Source organism: Gossypium hirsutum, chromosome D11 (genome assembly GCF_007990345.1).
Source record: "Gossypium hirsutum isolate 1008001.06 chromosome D11, Gossypium_hirsutum_v2.1, whole genome shotgun sequence".
Classification (NCBI taxonomy): Eukaryota; Viridiplantae; Streptophyta; class Magnoliopsida; order Malvales; family Malvaceae; genus Gossypium; species Gossypium hirsutum.
In genome coordinates this window covers 57,505,104-57,510,177 of record NC_053447.1, presented here as the reverse complement: position 1 = coordinate 57,510,177, position 5,074 = coordinate 57,505,104, and the positions used below count along the sequence as shown (strand labels likewise).

General features: G+C 32.8%; 1 pseudogene; it reads right to left on the bottom strand.

Moving 5' to 3' along the window:
* Positions 1-1,209: 1,209 nt before the first annotated feature.
* Positions 1,210-4,068, bottom strand: LOC107926740 (bifunctional dihydrofolate reductase-thymidylate synthase 1-like; annotated as a pseudogene).
* Between the last annotated feature and the right edge of the window lie 1,006 nt (positions 4,069-5,074).

Sequence of the window (5,074 nt, the reverse complement as noted above, 5' to 3'; positions counted from 1 at the left end):
CTTTTATTTATTTATCTAATTAAAATTTAGGATTAATTTCATTAAAAAATTAAGAGCATTTTAATCAAAATGGTTATAATTTTACAAATAAAATCCTAAATTGGGTTTCTGGGTTCATTCGGGAGAAACCCAGTCGTAAAGTTTTGTCCAGAAAACCATATGAATTGGATCAACTATATGTGGGTTGTCTAGCTCCCATTGTTGTCTTACATATTAAACATAATAAAAGCAACTTAATAAATCTTGTCCTTTGCTTTCTTTTTCAAATCCAACAACCTTTTACTATATTGGGATTAGGGTGGGTCGGTTGGCTTCGATTTTTCGGTTTTTTTAATCTAATCGGGTATTCCATTTTTTCATTTTTCGAATCAAAATTGAACTGGTAGACATAAGAGACTGATTATTACCGAACTATATTAAGGGCCAGTTCTTCATTGCTTTTGAGAAGTGTTTTTTAGAAATTTGAGTGTTTGGATTGCTATCAAAAAGTGCTTTTGAAGAATAAAATGTTCATTTTAGACATGAGATTATAAAGTAACAAATATGTATTTAAATAATATTAAAATTAGTTAATATTATAATATTTTAGTAAAAATATAAAAAATAATTTATTATAACCTATTGTTAATATTTTAATATATAATATTAATTTTAAATATTTCTAAGTAATTAATATTAATTATTTATAAAATTTAATTAGAATATATAAACTATATTTAAATATTTAAATATAAAAATTAAATATTTGTAATTAGATATTGACACGATTGTATTATTATAAAAATTATTTTTTATTTTTAATTAATTAAACACCTATCAATTTCGTTCCAATTGTCATTGTATTGTAATGTTATAATGTTTTTGTTCTAATATATGACAATGCACATTGTTTGTCATATTTTTGTTCCGATTTAATGCACCCTACTATTTTAGTGTAATGTTTGCCAATAATTGTTTCAAAATGGTATGAACTTTGGACCAAAAGAAAAAAAAAGTTATATAAACAACAATTCAATAGAAAGCCGACAAAATTAATTGAAGTTGGTTCGATTCGGTTAATTATTTTAACAGAAAAAAGCTCAATTCAACTAACGGTTTAGTTAATTATAGTTCAATTAACAATGGATCGAACTGACTATTTCATCACCCCTTAAATTAAATGTTTGAGAATATAAAACAAAATACTTAGAATTATAAAAGCAAACATAGTTTCAATTGAACAGTTTAGCGTGTATTGCATTTCATTTAAAGGTTCAGGTAAAATCTTTAAACAGAATCAGACCTATAGTAATAAAACTAGTACATACCATGATGTAAAAAAGTACAAAAGAAACAGAAGAGCAAATTTCAGTCCACTCAGATGTTGAACATATTTTGAATAGACCAACAAAATCAGCTATCCACTGTAACATACTTGAGAACTCTATAGGGAGTTGATACACATAAATCATGAAAATGCTGAAGCCTGCATAAAACTGGAGAGCCTTCCACAACCTTGACAAAAAGGAAACAGAACATAAGCTACTAAAAACATTAACCAATGATAAAATCAAATTCATTGACAAAGAAAATGAAATAGAACAATGTACAAAGAGTCAAGAAGCAATCACCTGAATAGTCCTAGAAAAGTGCTAGTCAAAGACCAATCCACTAGCATTAATACTAGAAAATTGCTAGTCAAACAGGAAGCAACTTTAAGATGGGAACCTTTCATGAAATAAACATTGGGTTAAGAATCTGAGCAAGCGTTAATACTTTGGGTTAAGAATCGTCAACAGCAAGCAACAGCTATATCCATTTTCTAAAATAAGGAACTCAAACATAAATATGGTCTGAGTTACACATGATATCACCTTTCAAAGTTCAAGCCATGCTTTCCAATCTCTTTGTCCCACTTAAGCACTTGGAAAACAATATCCCCTTCTCCTACATTTGGCAACCTACTTGATCGCTTCTTCAATACAAAGGAAAAAGTTGCATCCAAAAGGAAATATGTATATAGAGCAAAATACTCCAGTAACAGTTGCATCCAAAAGACATGACAAGTTCATTGTCAAAATATAGCAGAATCTAGTAGCAATCTAAATTCAACAGACATGCCAAGTTCATTGTCAAAATATAGCATAATCCAGTAGCAAAACTTAAGATGCAAAGATCAATCTTCAATCAAGTTTTGAAATCACCGAGCACATGGATGAAATCACCAGGAATGAGATCTATACACAGTAGAAGAAATTAAGAGAGATCCTTACAAGAGGATTGCAGTCTAGGAGAAATTGAAACCATTAACGATTTAATCTAATCTTTAGAGTCGAGCAAGAAGCTATCCTGCAATTATAGCATCAAGTTTTGTTTTCTATTCATTGTTGTCTCGTTTGCAACCCTACACAAATGTTACTCATCATTCTAGCAAATCAATTAAACATAAACAGGTTATCGGTCTCAACGACAACATACCACAAACATGAGCAATCATGCATGTCAGAAGAGCATAAGATGCAATGTTAAATGGCACACCCAAGCCCATATCAGCAGAACGCTGATACATTTGGCAAGATAACTCCTCATTGGCAACATAGAACTGCAACATTCATATTGAAAAGTATTAATTTTTTTTAAGTACAAAAGAAAGAAAGACATAAGTTCACTATTTAATACCAACTTGAGCAAACATGTGGCAAGGTGGAAGTGCCATAATTTTGAGATCAGATGGATTCCATGCGGAGAGTATAATCCTTCTATCATTCGGATTGTTCTTAATTTTGTCGATAACATCTAACAACTGATCAAATCCTTGTCCAGTGTAGTCAGCATGCATGTCAGTATACCTGGAAAGTATCAGATATGAGGCATCTTAAATAAAACATCAAGTAGAAATACGGAACCGATCACCAGCAGTGTAGTAAAAGTAGAAAAGGGAAAAAAACCAACCTAACACCAAAATGCCTCCATTAGAACCCATATACGGGTCCCAAGTCACCCTCCTCCCTACTAGTCAACCCAATGCTGAAATTGCAACTCAAACACAAGTTATAATAACAACACGAAAACAGTAATTAGTTCAACAAGGAATCGACAACAAAAGAGTCTAATACCTATCAAGAAAGTCCCTGGATGCATTACCATCCCATATGTGAATGCCCTTTTCTTGAAGGACCTGTTAGTGATGCAAATATTTTAGAACGAATCATAACCCTCAGCTCTCATATATCAAAACAAAATCTGCAGTTGCTAATTCAACCGTCCCATAAATCACAGTTCATTTGGAAGACAAAAGAAGTCTGAAGCCAGCAACTCCATCTCATCAGGGCATAAAAATGTCTAGCAATGCAAAGGAGTATGCTGCTCAATAAATTATCACCTTGGCATTAGTTGAACCACTGATGAACCAAAGCAACTCTTCGACAACACCTCACCAAAATACTTTCTGCGGACAAAGCAACACAAATGCTAATCATTCTCTGTATACTTAAAAATAATATACAGAAGAAATAACTACATCACAAGGATAATATGCATGCCTTAGTTGTCAAAAGCGGAAACGTTTTTCGCAAATTGAAACGCATCTATGGACAAAAAAATATATATTCAAATCAGCAGGCTGAAACCAATAAAGATCGATGGAAACCTAACGGTTCAAACAAAAAACAGAAAGAACTTAACTAAGAGCTAGACATTACCTGGCAACCAAACCGAAGCATTAACAACTTACCCAGAAAGTAACCATTGTTGTCTCTTACTCTTTTCGCTCGATGTAGGAGATGAAGGAAGCGTTGACAACCTAAGGTTATCTCCTATTCAATCTTCTATCAATTACAAAAATCAATCCCAGACAAACAAAAATATACAGAAGAAGAGAAGAAGAGAAGAAAAAAATAAACTCACCGGCAGAGGGCAGAGGAATAAAGAACCAGCAAAGGGCAGAACAAAGAACCAGCAGAGGGCAGCGATGAGGGCAAAGAACCAACAGAGAATAGAGAGCAAAGAAGGGCGTTCGTGTGTGGCTAAAAAAGTAAAAGAACCAACCAAAAGCACTTCTCAGCTTCTAAAAATTTGCTACCAAATGAAGGCCGTTCTTCATTGCTTTTCAAAGAAAAGCACTTTTTCAAGAAAAAGTCCGTCTCTTAAGCAATGAAGAACGCGGCCTAAATATGATACAATGCAACCATAAGCTTGGCACAAGCCTAAGCATCATCATCAACACATGTTAGTGCATTAACACATAATTCACTTGAATTATCACATGGGAACCTAAATTTAAATGAACATAATTTTTTTGAATTATCCTTTCTATGGACATAGATAAACATTCATTCATCATTTCCATTTCATGCCTTTTCATAGATTCATAACTTAGTTCATTGAAACACTTACTGTTCCTTTCCTTTTCAGTACATTGAACCATTCAGAATAACATCAGATACGCGGGGAAGCTCACATAAAGTGTACTAAACATAGAGTCGTAACATTTGCTTTTCAACATCAGATATGCGGGGAAGCTCACACAAAGTGTGCTAAACATATAGTCGTAACATTTCCTTTTCCTTTCCTTTACATCGTAGCTCACATGAGCTGTGAAATGAGTTTGCTCACACAAGCTGTCAGTCGAAATGTAGGATACATGATGTTGTTCATACAAGCTGTAGAGTATTTGCAACAAATGTAGGACCTCAGCCATCGATAGGACATTCAAGACCAGCACCCAAAACATGGTAACCCTAATGACATGTCATTTGTATCCTACGTATTCCTAAGGTTCAAACGAAGCTCGATAACTATTGTAAAATCTTTAGATTTCCACCATTTATTTACATGATAAATAGCACAATAACATACAGATCAAAACAACATTAACCTTAATTTAATCATACAAACTTACCTCGATGACAAAGACGTAAAAACGAGATCAATTTGAGGCTTTCGCTTTTCCTTGGTCTAAATCCGTTCGAGGTCTATCTTGATCTAAATAGATAAATTCAATCCATTTAATAGTTATACTATTCAATTCAGTCCAAATTTCATATTTTTGCAAAATTACAATTTTGCCTCTAGTATTTTAACTTCTTTACAATTT